General features: G+C 43.1%; 1 long non-coding RNA gene across 1 annotated transcript; it reads right to left on the minus strand.

Moving 5' to 3' along the window:
• Positions 1-5,729: 5,729 nt before the first annotated feature.
• Positions 5,730-16,159, minus strand: LOC308458386. Its single transcript, XR_013977327.1, has 3 exons — positions 16,047-16,159; positions 11,308-11,503; positions 5,730-6,613 (listed from the first exon to the last, which is right to left on the minus strand). It is a non-coding gene; the product is annotated as an uncharacterized lncRNA (long non-coding RNA).
• Positions 16,160-17,271: the final 1,112 nt, after the last annotated feature.

Raw genomic sequence — 17,271 nt, forward strand, 5'->3', positions numbered from 1 at the left:
TCCCTGCCTGTGGAATGCTCTCCCCAGGGAAGTCTGCCTGGCGCCTTCATTATACACCTTTAGGCACCAGGCAAAAACGTTCCTTTTTAACCAGGCCTTTGGTTGATGTGATTGACATCCTATGCCCATTTAAAATGTAGCTCTTTTTGGGGGTGGGTGGGTTATTAGGTGGTTGTTTTTATTTTGATTATATATATTGTGGTTTTTATGTTGATTTTGTTCTGTGAACTGCCCTGAGACCTCCGGGTATAGGGTGGTATATGAATGAATGAATGAATGAATGAATGAATGAATATTGTTTGGTCCAGTTTAACGTCCACATAAAGGGTTGCATTCAACATAACGCTATCAGGGGTCAGCAAACTTGTTCAGCAGGGGGCCGGTCCACTGTCCCTCAGATCTTGTGGGGGCCGGACTATTTTTGGGGGGAGGGGGGGTAAATGCACAAATTCCTGTGCCCCACAAATAACCCAGAGATGCATTTTACATAAAAGCACACATTCTACTCATGTAAAAACACCAGGCAGGCCCTACAACTAACCCAGATGTGCATTTTAAATAAAGGTACACATTCTACTCATGTAAACACATGCTGATTCCTGGACCGTCCGTGGGCCGGATTGATAAGGCGATTGGGCCGGATCCGGCCCCCGGGCCTTAGTCTGCCTACCCATGCGCTAAATGGATTGTTATATGAGTGTAAGAATTCCTCCTTGCTCCAAGAAACACTGCTGAACAGGAAAGGGTAACCTGAATATGTCCCACCCAATTTTTGGCAAATCGTCCTTCTCTTGAAATCTTCAACAACAACCCATGGTGTTGAGAAGATGGTCTCCTGACATTCTGGGGCTCAGGGTGGGGGGCGGGGTTTGGAGAGGAAGAAGGAAAGGAGAAATGCTGAAGCGGAAGTGGAAGGAGATCTGGGCGCAGAAGCAGGAAACTGTATGCAATCCAGATGCAGATTCTGCCCATTCTGGGACAGCCAATCACAGATAAATGGGTGTGGCAAGAGCTGGATAGCAATCATTGGCTACAGCGTTTAAACACTATCAAGAAAGAGTTAGGCTGCATACAGAATGACACATTTGTGGCACAAATGTGTCGTTTTTCTCGACCCAGAATTGTGCCTGCTGGTCTTCAACATGTCGCTTTCAATCCAGATTGATTCTAGCTCCTGCTGAGTGGGGCTGGGTGGGGTTATGTGATATGCATTTGCACCCCACCCCCAATTGTGTTATCCATGCCTTTTCCTCATGCCTCAGATGAATGAAAAAGGAAGAGATGTTTGTAGTCTTGGTATATGCCTACCCACTATGTCACTGGGAATAATAATAATAATAATAATAATAATAATAATAATAGTTTATTTATACCCCACCCATCTGGCTAGGTTTCCCCAGCCACTCTGGGCAGCTCCCAACAGAATATTAAAAACACGATAAAACATCAAACTTCCCTAAACAGGACTGCCTTTCCTTGACATCTGGTGGGAGGGCGTTCCACAGGGCGGGCGCCACTACCAAGAAGGCCCTCTGCCTGGCTCCCTGTAACCTCACTTCTTGCAGTGAGGGAACCGCCAGAAGGCCCTCAGAGCTGGACCACAGTGTCTGGGCTGAACGATGGGGGTGGAGACGCTCCTTCAGGTAGAAACACAAACACAAACTCTCCCCGTTGCCAGAACTGCCTACATCAGGCATAGGCAAACTCCGGCCCTCCAGATGTTTTTGGGACTACAACTCCCATCATCCCTGACCACTGGTCCTGTTAGCTAGGGATGATGGGAATTGTAGTCCCAAACATCTGGAGGGCCAGAGTTTGCCTATGCCTGGCCTACATCTTGTCTTCAAACAGACCCACTGCAGAACCAATCTGCAATCAGTTTAATTTTTGAAATCAAACCAGTTTCTCAATCAGCATTTTTCAGGGGCAAAAAAAGAAAAGAAAGAAGAAGCAATAGATCTAGATTGTTTGTGAGCTACGGAGAAAAAATAGGCACTTTGTGTGCATTGATTCTAGAATGAACGTTAGTGTGTATACAGCCTAACTAGAAGTTTAATAAATGAGAATAATGAAATAAATAACTGGCCGTGGAAATGAATATTATCGCTGACAACACTGGTGTCAGAATACAAGGATGCTATAGCCTTCCTTCCATACATAGAGATACTTTGAATTGAGAAATATAAAGTTAGACTGCTCTTCTTTCACAAAATTTAACCGGACAGATCCTCATTTAACACAGTGGATCTTAACTCTCCATAAATATGCATAAAGAGAACAACTTAGCCTACTATATTTAATACTGGAGCAACTTGATTATACAGTATACTGAAAGCTATTAGGCTTCTTGATCATGTAAGAAAGTCAATACTCATATTTGCATAACATTCTCCATTTATGGCTTTAGTTCATGGGAACCGAAAAGAAAAGCCATTTCAAGCCCTCTTGAGAATGTCACAAACAAGAAAACACTCGCATATAAAATGTTTGAAATATTTTTCTTCAAAAGCCAGACGTAGTAGCAATTAAGCTAGGATAATTAAAGGAACAGTGCTAATTTTAGTGGAAATTAACAGTGCATTTCTCCAGGCAGTCAATCATGGAGCTCAATTGTCTCTTTATATTATGCAAATATGATACACGTTAGTCAAACATAAGTGGTTGAAGGCTCACGTTGCCAAACGCCTCTCGAGAAAGAGACATATAATGAAGAGTTTGCATTGTTGTTAATTCAAATTAATCCTACAAAGGCAGTGCAGGCAGAGAAGGAGACAGTGGGAGTCTCATGTGATCTGGTTTTATATTTATTGATTGGTCATTTACTGGAAGCCAAGTGTTTGTTCAGTATAATTGTACAGCTAATAGCCTTGGCTAAGCCAAGCAAAAATTGTCAACTGTTCGCTTATGTATGGTACAGAGTGATTGCATACACTGAGGGTGGGAGAGTCCTGTGATTTGCATTTTATTATTTGCGTTTTATATTGTGTTCGGCTCTTTGTAATATATTAAAGACTGGGATTCAGGATCTATCATTTCTAACCCAACAGCTACAGGCTACCTTGAATTGCTCCTGTTGTTATCACCATGATTAATAATTGCATTCACTGGACTGGTAAAATATGATGTTTTATTCTGTTTTCAATCTGTCAGGAGCCACCCTGAGTGGCTGGGGAAACCCAGCTGGATGGGTGGAGTATAAATATATTAATAAATTATTATTATTATTATTATTATTATTATTATTATTATTATTACTATTACCACCTTTTGGCACACGTTATGATATAAAATACTATTTATAAGATTTCTAAATAGTCAACAGGTGTTCAGGTAGGTTATTGTGTAAAATTAAACCAAATCAAATAAAGACCATCAGTAGTGATGTTAATATATATACAGTGGATGCTCAGGTTGCAAACATGATCCATGCACATTCGCCTGCAGCATTCACAACCTGCAGCGGCACTTCTGCGCAAGTGTGGGTTGCGATTCGGCACTTCTGCGCATGCGCAAAGCGCGATTTAATGCTTCTGCACATGTGTGACCGCCGAAACCCGGAAGTAACCCATACCGGTACTTCCGGGTTTTGGTGGGTCCGTAACCTGAAAAAAACACAACCTGAAGTGCCTGTAACTCGAGGTATGACTGTACTGAATATGTACTGATAAATATATACCGCTATATTGATGATAAATTTATACTGTAAACTGCCCTGTGATCCTTAGCTGAAGCTCAGTATATAAATTTAAGAAAACAATAAATAACGGACAAAATATATACAAAAATATACAAAATATTAAAATAAGATATCACTCGAGATACCGTTCCCAGACTCAGACTTCCTGCTGCATGTAAATGATTTAGTATTCCAAAAGCTTTCTGATATTATAGTTCCAACATCCTGCAAAGTCAGATAAAGCTAAAGGCATGGCAAACTTTGGGTAGGAGCTGGCAGAGAACCTTATGCAAAAATACATTTGAGTAAATGACAATCTCAAACACCAATAAAAAAAGGAAGGGCACTGTTCAAATAACTTAACATGAACTGGAGCTAAAGATCGCAGGGATGGTTCAGACATGAATCCTAAGCAGTGATTTTGCCTGTGCTCACTTCCTCTCCCCTCTCACCACCATGTGCAGCGATAGCCCTGTCCTGATTTGAGGCAACCCACAAATTGCCGCTTCATATAGAAAATTATTATTTGCAACTGCACTCCAAGTAGGACTGGAAAACCAAGAAGGGAAGAAGGAATCGAAAGGTACACAAGTCTAGAGATCCTGCCAAACCCAGTCATTCATTCATTCAATTCATATCCCACCCTTCATCCCAAAGGAGCCCAAGGGCAGCAAAAACACATTGAATCATCTAAAAACAGTTCCAATACAGATGCAGACTGGCAAAGAGCTCTATTTAACAGTCTCGTGGGAAGAAGGAGGTCTTCAGTAGGCACCAAGAAGACAATGAGGGAATCCCAAGAAGTAGGTGCCACAGCACAGAAGACCCACCCACTTCCTATATTGTGCTGAATGGACTACTGGGATCTTAAAGGTAAAGGGACCCCTGACCATTAAGTCCAGTTGTGACCAACTCTGGGATTGTGGCGCTCATCTCGCTTTATTGGCCGAGGGAGCTGGCGTACAGTTTCCAGGTCATGTGGCCAGCATGACTAAGCCACTTCTGGCAAACCAGAGCAGCGCATGGAAACACCGTTTACCTTCCCGCCGGAGCGGTACCTATTTATCTACTTGCACTTTGACGTGCTTTCGAACTGCTAGGTTGGCAGGAGCAGGAACCGAGCAATGGGAGCTCACCTCGTTGCGGGGATTTGAACCACCAACCTTCTTTTTTTAATAAATAAATAAATAAATAAATAAATAAATTTTTATTAGTTTTCAATATAATCATACAATTTTATCCAAATTTTACCTGATTTTAACAAAATACACATTTTGGACTTCCTTCAACTTCTCTGGTAATCATCCATTCGAACCACCAACCTTCTTATTGGGAAGCCCCAAATTCTCAGTAGTTTAGACCAGAGCTCCACCCACTTCCTGAATAAACAAGCACACAAGCACTGATAGGTCCACTTGCCATTGTGAGGCTCAAAGCAATGAAGGTGATGCCTCCCCAGCTGTTGCCATTGGCTGTGGATTTCTTGTGATGTCACAAAAGCACTGGGCAACTGAGTGGATATAAAGGCAGGCCAAGGGGAAAACCCTTTTTTTATTTCCAGCAGGACACATCTGGCAATGGATGTGACATTCAGCACTGCCCAGGTTTCTTCCACTTGGAGGAGGCAAACTGGTGAATGGAAGAAGGCAATCCTCTGGCAGTGGGATGCTAGGGAGCAATAATAAGGCAAGTTTGCTTGCTTGAAGGCTGCTGATATCTGTGGTTGGAAACTGGTGGATGTCTCATGATGGACCTTAGAGAAGCTGGCAGATGTTGGTGGATGGAAACCAGTGGTTTTTGGATTCAGAAGTTGGTAGAGGCTACAAGGCTAAAGCAGACTGATGTTTGTGGATGTCGGCTGATGGAAGTTCACCTTTGGAAGACAGTCAACAGAAGCCAGTGGATATTTGTGGACTGAAGCCAGGGCACGAACGTGAATGGATGTCATGTTTTTGGATGTCAGCTGGTATATGTTTGTGTGAGTACATGGGGGGGGGGGTTCAAATGTGGTTGAGGCAGAATGGTGTTTGTATGTTCACGAATGTGATGTGTGAAAGGTAGATATTCATGAATAGATGGAACCCAGGGGAGGGGGGGATATTGGTTTCATGGAATCAGAGAATCAGGGAATCGAGTTTGGGAGGGACCATGAGGGTCATCTAGCCCAACCCCCTGCAATGCAGGAATCTTTGCCAAATGTGGTACTCAAACCCACTGGCATGCTTTTGAACTGCTAGGTTGGCAGGAGCTGGGACAGAGCAACGGGAGCTCACCCCGTCGCGGGGATTTGAACCTCTGACCTTGCGATCGGCAAGCCCAAGAGGCTCAGTGGTTTAGACCACAGTGCCACCCGTGTCCCACTTTGACTAGAGATATCACCTCATTGACAAGAGGAATCCATCCCAGTTCTACCATAGAGAATTACAGTATATACTAAACAAGACCCTACAGCTGAAAGAAAGATTTTGTAACGGAAAGCAGCTGGCATGTTTCAAACAAGAGGAAGAGACTCATTTTGGGGAGGTTTCAAATGTATTTCTGAGAGACTCCCTAGAAAGCACAGGCTCCAGTTGAGCCACGATCTTGTTTTGCAAAGTCAAGTTGAGCTTGGAAGGATGGAAATCCCACGGATTTCCTTTTAACAGGGAATGCTGACGTCGCATCACCTCTTCAAATTGTGGATATAAATTAACTTTTCAATAAATAACCACGGAGCTTTTGGGGAAGGGGGGCTGTGAACATCCCCCCAGCCTTAGAAGCCAACCAACATGTCTCTTTTCCTGAGCCCTTTGAGCTTTTGTTCAAAGTTTGAAGGCTGCTCTCTGACAAGTGATTTGTTTCCATTAGAACATGCCTCCTTCCAGCCGTCCGTGACCATCTTGTACTTAGGGGTTTATAAGCAGCACGTCTCAACATTCCTAAAATCCCAGGGAGGATCTGAAAATAGAAAAAGAAATGAGCATTTGAATTAAAAGCAATGGCCCTTAAATAGAGCTGCCATGTTTTGAGGCAAGATAGTGTCTCTTTCCCCCCTCCTTCTCGCTTCCCTCCCCCCTCCCACGGGGTTGCAAGTTGCTTTTTCCAGAATACAGTGCAAAGCCACCGAGATTTGCATTCCCTCTTCTATTTATAGGAGCCTCTTTTAAAACGAAACAGGTGTCAAGTTGAATGAGACTGAAGCAGGCTTACATGTCCTATATGGCTGGAAAAGCAAGAGCCGGGGCGTGTGAGAGAGGAAACAGGGTGACTTGGGTGATTGGCAGATTGGTTGCTGAATGGAGCGAGCAGCCGAATGGGGAAGAGGAAAAGCTGAGCTGCGTCTTTGCAGGGCTTCGGCCATCTTTAATTCAATCGATTTAGGAGAATTTAATGACAGGGGAAGGGACCAGCTGGCTTTCCCTGCAGAATTAAATCCTCCAAAGATTGAGAGAGACGAAGTGAGAGTTAACTGTGCAATGCAAATCCCCTTTGGGTGGAGAGTGGCATTGGGCAGAGGGGCAGCCGTGGCAACCTCCGCCAGCTTGCCCCATTGCCAGCAGAGTGATATCAATGCCAATCCACCGGCGCAAAGCTCTCCCGTCCACTCACTGAACAGGCAGACAGGAGTGATGTTGTCTGGGACCCTGCCAGTGGGAACCATTGGAAAGCCCTAGAATGGGGCATTCAATGGGCCGGTGGGAAGGCCAAGGGTCCAGATAATGGGTCGATTACAGTGGTACCTTGGGTTAAGTACTTAATTCGTTCCGGAGGTCTGTTCTTAACCTGAAACTGTTCTTAACCTGAAGCACCACTTTAGCTAATGGGGCCTCCTGCTGCCATCGCGCCTCTGGAGCACGATTTCTGTTCTCATCCTGAAACAAAGTTCTGAACCTGAAGCACTATTTCTGGGTTAGCGGAGTGTGTAACCTGAAGCGTATGTAACCTGAAGCATATGTAACCCGAGGTACCACTGTATTTGCTTTGGATAGGGTCATGCTTCCCCTGAAACAGCAAGTTAGTAGTCTTGGGCTGCTCCTGTCTGCATCTACCTCAGCGGCTAGGAGTGTCTTCTACCATACAGTGGTACCTCAGGTTAAGTACTTAATTTGTTCCAAAGGTCCGTTCTTAACCTGAAACTGTTCTTAACCTGAAGCACCACTTTAGCTAATGGGGCCTCCATCTGCCGCTGCGCTGCCGGAGCCCGATTTCTGTTCTTATCCTGAAGCAAAGTTCTTAACCTGAAGCACTATTTCTGGGTTAGTGGAGTGTGTAACCTGAAGCATATGTAACCTGAAGCGTATGTAACCCGAGGTACCACTGTAGTCGCCTTTGACTGGACTTAACTGTCCACGGGGTCCTTTCCCTTTCCCTTTCCCTTTCCCTATCTCTACTCTAAGGGAGAAGGCAGTCCAGTTGGTAAGAGAGTCTGATGTCCAGAACTTCAAATAGATCTTGGCCACAGCCATCATTTATTTATTGCAATAGGGAGATTAGCAATTGTCATTTTAGCACTGTTTTGGATCACGTCTCACTTCTAATGGATGCTCTTCAGTATCTTCCTAACTTCAACATTCCTAACTCTCCCTGGAGAGGCTACTGCCAGTAGAAGTGGCAGGTGAGTGTGGGCCCGGGTTTTGAGGGTTGGGCCTTAGGTCACATGACTGAGCAGAAGAGGGTTTGTTGTGTCCCGCCCTCAGCTCTCTGCCACAATGTCCCTTTGGGGGACTTATACTGGTGCAAGTTGCACAGGTTTCAGCTGCCCCAGATGAGCTGCAGTGAGGGACTTCAGGCCAATGTAGATAGGAAAGCCCAAGGTTGGCCAAATCCAAACTCTCTCATCCTGCTGGATCTTGGGTTTGGATTATGCTGTAAGTTAGTGCTGTTGCCTCTGTATTAAATGAACACAGTGAGATTTTTAACAGTGAAACTAGGATGTGGCTGGATTTTGGATGAAATTATTATTATTATTATCATCATCATCATCATCATCATCATCATCACCATCATCATTACTTTATGCCTCTATGTGTATGGCTTTTCCGCACATATCCTTTAGTCTGTCCCAACAGATTTTCCTTCCTACTAGACAGAAGTACTGTTTTTGGGGGACAGGAGGTGGGCAGGTGTGGAGGACTCCCAGGTCCTGAATGGGGTAACTGTGCCCCTGAAGGACCAGGTGTGCAGCCTGGGAGTCATTTTGGACTTGCAGCTGTCCATGGAGGGGCAGGTCAACTCTGTGTCCAGGGTGGCTGTCTACCAGCTCCATCTGGTACGCAGGCTGAGACCCTATCTGCCCGCGTACTGTCTCGCCAGAGTGGTGCATGCTCTGGTTATTTCTCGCTTGGACTACTGCAATGCGCTCTACGTGGGGCTACCTTTGTAGGTGACCTGGAAACTACAACTAATCCAGAATGCGGCAACTAGACTGGTGACTGGGAGCGGCCGCTGAGACCATATAACACTGGTCCTGAAAGACCTACATTGGCTCCCAGTACGTTTCCGAGCACAATTCAAAGTGTTGGTGCTGATCTTTAAAGCCCTAAGCAGCCTCGGTCCAGTATATCTGAAGGAGCATCTCCACCCCCATTGTTCAGCCTGGACACTGAGATCCAGCTCCTAGGGCCTTCTGCCGGTTCCCTCATTGCAAGAAGTGAAGTTACAGGGAACCAGGCAGAGGGCCTTCTTGGTAGTGGCACCCACCCTGTGGAACACCCTCCCATCAGATGTCAAGGAGATCTGAAGGAGAAGACATCTGAAGGTATAAGAAGGTTTTTAATGTTTAATATTTTATTATGTTTTTGTGTATGCTGGAAGCCATCCAGAGTGGCTGGGGCAACCCAATCAGATGGGCAGGGTATACATAATAAAATTGTTCTTATTGTTCACCCAGTGCCCTGCAGGTTGCTTATGGAAGGGGTAGGCCAAAATTGATGCTCTTTTTACAGAAAATGTGGGGAGAGAAGCACTCTGCTTTGTAAGTGGTGTCTACCATGTTGAAAGTACACCAATAAAAGAATGAAAATGGTTTATTGAATATTTACATATAAAGTATAAACAGATAAAAACATTGGCAGGAATATTGTGATAACCTGCAGTTTCATAAGCGTGTATATTTAAAGAAGATGAATAAATGAGTAAATTAAGTTAATTTGGATATGCGGAAGATATTAAAAGCAAATTTAAGGAATCGCAGAAAGAGGGAGAATGGAGTAAATTTTGAAATGTTAAAATGAAGTGCCTCCAATTGCCAATATTGGTCCCTCTGGCAAAGACTGGCCGGCGACTGCTTGCCAACCATGTATGCTTGATAAATTGGAGCCCTGCCATAATGTCTCTGAAGTTTCACCAGCTCCCATCTGCAGTAATCATATGGGCATCATGACCACAGTTGCGCATTTGATCCTGTGATATATCTGACCACTGTTCCTTAAATCCTTTTTAGAGGTGGCAGCCTGACTGTGGAAAAGATGTCAGGCAGATGAACCTGAGTTACCCAGTATCGCTCGCTGCCAAAGAGTCTCAGGTTGCAGCCGTTCCTCCTCGAGGCTGCAATCATGCGCCCATCAGCCAAAAGGAAAGAATATAGTGAGCAAATCAGAAGGAAGCAGCATGGGTTATTTGGAATGCCAGTTTGGGCTGTTCTGGCTGTCCCCAAGTACCCCAAGCTGTGTACAAACTTAGAGTTGCTGGCTGTCATTCTCTTTCTCATACAATTGCATACAATTCCAGGATAATCAGGTGCCCCTCAACCTCCCACTTGTCCATTGGTTCTCTTTCTTTGAAATTCATTCCCATTGCTTCCTATCCCTCTAGCTTTCAGTTGACACTTCTGTTTATTTGTCAGGGCATTTACTGTATTTTTCGCTCTATAGGACGCACCCGACCATAGGACGCACCTTGTTTTAGAGGGGGAGAACAAGGGGGGAAAAAAATTCTCCCCCTCTCTGCTCAGCGCCCCTTCAGCGAAGTGGCAGGAGAAACGGAGCCCCTTCCATTTCTCCTCCCGCTTGGCTGAAGGGGCGCTGCGCAGCTCTCCCTTGCTGAAGCCGGGAGAGCAAGGCTCTCCTGGTTTCAGCGAAAGGAACCTGAAGCCTGCGGAGCGCAGCGGGAACTCGCGCTGCACTCCGAAGGGTTCAGGCGGCTATCCCTGAAGCTTGGAGAGCAACGCAAAGCCTCCGGAACGCGGAGGGAGCATTCCCTCTGCGCTTCGGAGGCTTCGCGTTGCTATCGCTGAAGCCAAGGAGCCTGCATTCGCGCCGTAGGACGCACACACATTTCCCCTTAAGTTTTGGAGGGGGAAAAGTGCGTCCTATAGAGCGAAAAATACGGTATTCATTTATTTTGAAAAAGAGGTTCCTGAACTTGTTGGCTTTTTTTTAGGGGGACCAACCAACCAAACTTTGTTGAGCATGCAGTCAAGGTTGTTGAGCTATTTTTTTGGGGGGGGGGAGAGATTGCCCCTAAGTAATCTTCTCTTCTTCACCCACTCACCCTACCAACGGTTTTGGCACCTTACGATGGCTCCCTCTGCTGCACCACACCAATCGCCGTGCTGCTGTGCCACAATACTACAGAGGTGCTGGAATGCACCAAAGAGGTGCCGGAACTCACTTCTGGTGAGTTCCACCTGAAAAAGCCCTGCCTACACTCACCTTGAAGGTGCAGCATTTTAGACCAGGTCCTCAAGGTGGTTTTGAGTACCACCTTTGCTCCTAGCAGAATGTCCTCCTCATCAGTGGTGTAGTGTGGGTTGCCGGTACCCGGGGCTGCATGGTGAGAAGGAAATGGATGGAGTACGCATGCGCATTCAACTGCCTAATGACATCCATGTCACCCAAGAGATCGAAACTGCAGAGATAAGAAAAGAAGAGTCATTCTGTTGTCTGCAGATGTCACTTCCTGGTTCACATGGAGAAGCCGTTTTTAATAGAGCCCAGTGTCAGAAGCACACAGCAGTATTGAGGCAGCACCGGATGTTGAAATTTTGCACCCCTAACAAATTTACACCTGGGGAAACTGCCCCTTTTGCCCCCCCTCCGCATGCTATATTACTGTTCCTCATGATGGGAAGCTGTTCCAGATGCTCGGTTGCCGCTTTGCTTAATGACTCTTTCCAAAATTCAGGATTCATGCTGGTCAGTTGACACGATGCCCAAGGGTAAAAAAAGAAATCCATTTGTAATCAGAAAGCTCTCTTGGGGAGGACTGCACAATAATGTAAGTGAGTTAACAAAGAGCTGGTTTGCAAGCACTGAAGGAGGGATAGTTTGAGGCTGGAGGAACATGGCTCAATTGATAGAAAAGCATTACCAAAATCATTTTGTTGGGTCTCTTTACCACTTCCACCCAAAATGATATGTCAAAGGTAGCCTAGGGAAATGGCATAGGTTTCAAAGAAATAGCTTCACTGCAGAGTGCTCTTTCTGGATGCTTTTCATTCACCAAGTGTCATCTTGCATATTGACAGCACGTCGTCTCGTTAAAGACTCATTGCAGAGCATTCCAGAGGAATATTACCTTACCCACTGGAAACTTGGACCAGTGAATCTATCATGCCTTACAGTATTGACAGGGTTGCCTGGGTCACTTCTGCCTTCTATGCTGGCCTAACAGAACGTGGAAGGTTGGTTCTTGCAACCTGTGAGTGCTTTGCTGGATGGGCGTTTTGAATACCAAGGTTTATTCAACTTATGAATTGCTTCCCGCAACAAAAAGTCCTGGTGCAGTTTGCAAGAAGGATAAAAGGCAGTAATGAAAATACATAACCATATTAGAAGAAACCAGAGGCCTTTCTCCTGGGCATGGTCGGCCAATTGGTGTTAAAGAAAGATAGAACTTTTTTTATGTATGCAACAACAGCAGCAAGAATACTCATCGCGAAGTATTGGAAGACACAAGATTTACCCACACAGGAAGAATGGCAGATGAAGTTGATGGACTACATGGAATTGGTGGAAATGACTGGCAGAATCCGAGACCAGGGAGAAGAATCGGTGGAAGAAGACTGGAAAAAGTTTAAAGACTACTTACAGAAATACTGTAAAATTAATGAATGTTAGAAAAATGTTGGAATTATGTTATATGGCTTTAGTAGAAATGTTATAAGGAATTAGGTATAGGTAGATTAATAGGGTATTAAAGGGAAAAATAAGGTTAGAATGTGTTAAGATAATTATAGGATAGAAAATAGAGGAAGATGGAGAGGAATTGCTGAAACAATTAATAGAAGTGGAAGACAAAAAGTGAGGTGTGAGGAGGTCGTGGAAACATGTGAATGAAAGATAAGATATTGAAATTGGATTGTGTTTTGAATGGTTTTTGTTTTGTTTTGTTAATTGTTTGTGTTAGTGTTGTGTAGTGTTTTTTGTATGGTATTGTAATGTTGTATTGTTTTTCTTTGGTTTTTGTAGTGTTGTGTTTAAATTGTTGAAAATCAATAAATATTATTTTTTTAAAAAATGAAAATACATAACCATATTAAAGACATCATCAGAGTACACACACACACACACACACACACACACACACACACACACGACATTTAATCACTGATGCAGCCAAAATGTCAGGGAAAGCAAAAACTTATTTGCCTGGCACCAAAATAATGACAAAATTATGCCTGATGGGTCTCCCTGGGGAGCAACTGCAGAAAAGGCCTGCTCTCTCATCACCACCCTCCGGACCGTCCTCAGAGGTGGCACACAGAGAAGTGCCTAAGATGATGATCTCATAGTCCACACTGGATCATAAGCTTGGGTATTACCACAAAAGGCCTTTTCTTCAGCCACCACTCACATGGTAAAAGGTGGGGCTCTCAAAATATCTTGATTGATAGGCTCAGGTGGAAGAAGACACTCATTCCAATACCTGGGCCAGGCCATCTACAAATCTGAAGGCAAAACCTGACATCTGGAATTGAACCTGGAAACAAATTGACAGCTGGTGAAGCGCTTTCCATTCTGGTGTGACATTTTCTCAGTGGTCAACCTCAGTCAATCTGTCCACCACATTTTGTTTTGGTTTTTTTATATATAATTTTTATTGATTTTAACATATAAATTATAAAATGTACCACAAAACTTACCACTTATACAATCTTTTTTGACTTCCATCAGCACCTCTGATGATCCACCGTTTTAACCACTTCTTATGCATTTCTTAACTTTATATTGTCTTAACATCTCTTAACAAATCATCCTTCCCCTTCTCCATTTTTGCAATACTTCCAATAATACTCCTCACAAAACTTCTTGCAAACCTACAAACGTCATCTGATCTTCACAAATACTTTTCAAATAGTCCGTAAAATTACTCCAGTCTTCTGTGAATTTCTGGTCCCGCTGGTTTTGAATCCTTCCTGTTAGTTTATCTAGTTCTGCATAGTCCATTAAATTCATCCTCCATTCTTCAATCGTCGGTAATTCTTCTTGCTTCCATTTTTGGGCCAGTAATATTCTTGCTGCTGTTATTGCATATAAAAAAGCTTATATTCTTTTCTATTTATATCACTCCCCACAATGCCCAGTAAAAATGCTTCTGTTTTCTTTATAAATGTATATTTCAACATTTTTTTCATCTCATTATATATCATCTCCCAGAAGCATTTCACCTTTTTACATTCCCACCACATGTGATAAAATGTTCCCTCTTTTTCTTTAATTTCCAACATTTATTACTGACTTTATACATTTTCGCTAACTTGACAGGTGTAATATACCATCTATACATCATTTTCATCACATTTTCTTTTAGGGCATTGCATGCAGTAAATTTTAAACCTTCTTTCCATAATTTTACCCAATCACTCAGCTGTATATTATACCCAAAATCTTTGGCCCAGTGAATCATAACCGACTTAACCTCCTCGTCCTTCAAATACCATTCAAGCAGCAATTTATACATTTTTGACAAAATTTTAGAATCATTACTTAATATCTCTAATTCAAACTTTGATCCACTTTAATCAAATCCTTTTTCTTTAGAGTCCTGTTTAAACATTTCATTGACCTGGCGGTAATGTAGCCAATCATTTACATATTCTTTAATTTCTTCATATGGTTTCATTTTCCATTTACTTCCTTCCATATATATTAATTTCCCATATGTTATCCATTTCCCACTCATATTGACCTTTTTCACACTGATCGCTGTCCACCACATTTTGGACCAGTTGAGGGTACTGTTCACAAATGCTCTTCTGGGTCAATCCCATGTACTGTAGAGCAGCCAAAATTCATGAAAGTCACTGCAAACTGTCAACACCACCTGAATGCCCAGTGCTGGACTTAGTGACATCCTCAAGCTGTGATCTGGGTCAAAAGGGGAGACTCTGTCCAGAGCCAGGCTTCCTAGTGTCCCTCTCTTGCTCCCAATAGCATAGAGCCCTTCTTCATCTTAAGCATTGTGAAGTTTCTTTTTTTCATCTATTTTTGTTTCTTGAAGTCTCCTTCATCTCTCCATTGTTTGGTCCTCTTTCTTAGATGCTGCCTACTATGTATTCTTCCTTCAACATCCTCACTGCTGGCCTGCTGTCTCCCGAGAGCCAGCGTGGTATAGTGATTAAGAATGGTGGACTTGTAATCTGGAGAACCGGGTTCGCTTCCCCCACTCCTCCACATGCAGTAGCTGAGTGACCTTGGGCTAGTCACACTTCTCTGAAGTCTCTCAGCCTTACAGAGTGTTTGTTGTAGGGGAGGAAGGGAAAGGAGCTTGTTGGCCGCTTTGAGACTTCTTAAGGGGAGTGAAAGGCAGGATATCAAGTCCAAATTCTTCTTCTTCTTCTTCTTCTTCTTCTTCTTCTTCTTCTGGGATCAGGCTGCTCTAGTTTAGGGAAGCTTTTAATGTTTGATGTATTACAGTATTTTAATATTTTTTTGGAAGCCGCCCAGAGTGGCTGGGCAAGCCCAGCCACATGGGTGGGGTATAAATTATTATTATTATTATTATTATTATTATTATTATTATTATTATTATGTCTAGCCTCCAGATAACCTCATCTTTCATTTTGGTAAAGATATATTTTGTAGTTCGCATGATTTTGCTGGCACTGTTTTTGGTTTAGACTCAAAAACCCAACATAGCCTGGGTCAAGACATTCAGTGTCCAAAGGATTAGGTTGCTGTATACAGTTCCCTTTCTCCTTCTGGTTCTTATTGTCAGTTGGTTGAATAAATATTCTCAATTGTTTCCCCAGAATGACACAATTTCAGTTCTTTGTTTTGAAACCAGAATCTGTTGTGGATTTTAAAATGCTGAGTATATTTAGCCCTGGCTGAAGTGTTAACCCACAGATGCAAACAATAAATTCCAAGATTCACCCAGCATAAGAAAGAATACATAGCAAAAATATATATAAAAAATATAAATCCTCTTATGTGGTCTATAAATGTACCTGGTTTGCTTTGGGAGCTCAGTTCTTCCAGTATGGTGAACAGTCTTGTTATGTAAGTTGTGATCACTGCAGAGGGTGGGATGGGGAGAGCCTCTCAAATGTCCTTAGAAAACATTGTGGACTATTTAATATCTGGCTTGGTAAGCACAGTAGTTATGAAACAGCTTTTTAGAATAATTTTGGAACTCTGCCTCTGTTTCTGTTTATTTTAAGGCTTATTTGCAAGGGATAGAGTGACCGTGTCCTAAAGTATACTCCGTGTGAACCCTCTCAACCTAACAAATTAATACCCTACCAATAAGGTCATTCCTTGAAGCGAAGACCCAATGTTAACGATGCCCACAACCGTTGCCAGCATTTTCATCATCCTAATAAATTTACTCTCAATTTCAGGAGGTGAGATCAGGACATGGTGGACTAAAGAGGCAAGAGGGGTTCACAGGGGTCAGTCTGCCCTCAGTGCCACATATTTAGGAGACCCCAGGCAGGTCTCCAGTACTTAGGTCACAGTTCTCAAATGTCAATAGAATGAAGGATCTCTGGGCTACTTCGCTCCCTGCCTCTGGAAACTTCTAGGTAACGATGTTCCACATTTGTGTTTTAACGCTTTGTAAAAATGTATTGCCAGGTTTGTTTACACATTTATAATGTGTGTCATTTGCCTGTTTTGGCTTCACTAAATTAAGACCATTTGCATGAACAGGGCAACACGTTTGTTCTGGAATACAAAATTGTTAAGCTTAGTAGCCTTAAGAACAGTGCCTGCTAAAATAATTGGAATAAGCTTCAGAAACCCGGGTTCCCAGGCACAATTAAATATTCTCTAGTTTTGTTGTTGTGAACCTTTTGAAATACATACCCTCACATTTTTCAAACTTGCAAAAGCTTCAGGACTAGAAACAACGACATTATTATTGTTTTTTAAAATTTTTACAGTGATTCCAAAAGCCACATGTACTGGTTGGGTGTTGCCAACCAATTTCTGAGTTTGTGCAGTAAAAGGAAATGAATGCATTTATGGTTGTGCTTATACATGTGTCCTACAGATAAAATGACACAAAAAGGTCCTTACATATTTATGGCAGGTTCAGGGTCCCTTAGCTATAGAAAGCAAAAAGAGAGCTGATGTAGCATAATGTTGGATTATAAATAATCCCTGTGATATGGACTCTTTCTTGCCACAATGTCTGTCACGGGATTATTTTTTGTTGTTCGTATTCACATC

Source organism: Podarcis pityusensis, assembly GCF_964106645.2.
Source record: "Podarcis pityusensis genome assembly, chromosome: 11".
Taxonomy (NCBI): Eukaryota; Metazoa; Chordata; class Lepidosauria; order Squamata; family Lacertidae; genus Podarcis; species Podarcis pityusensis.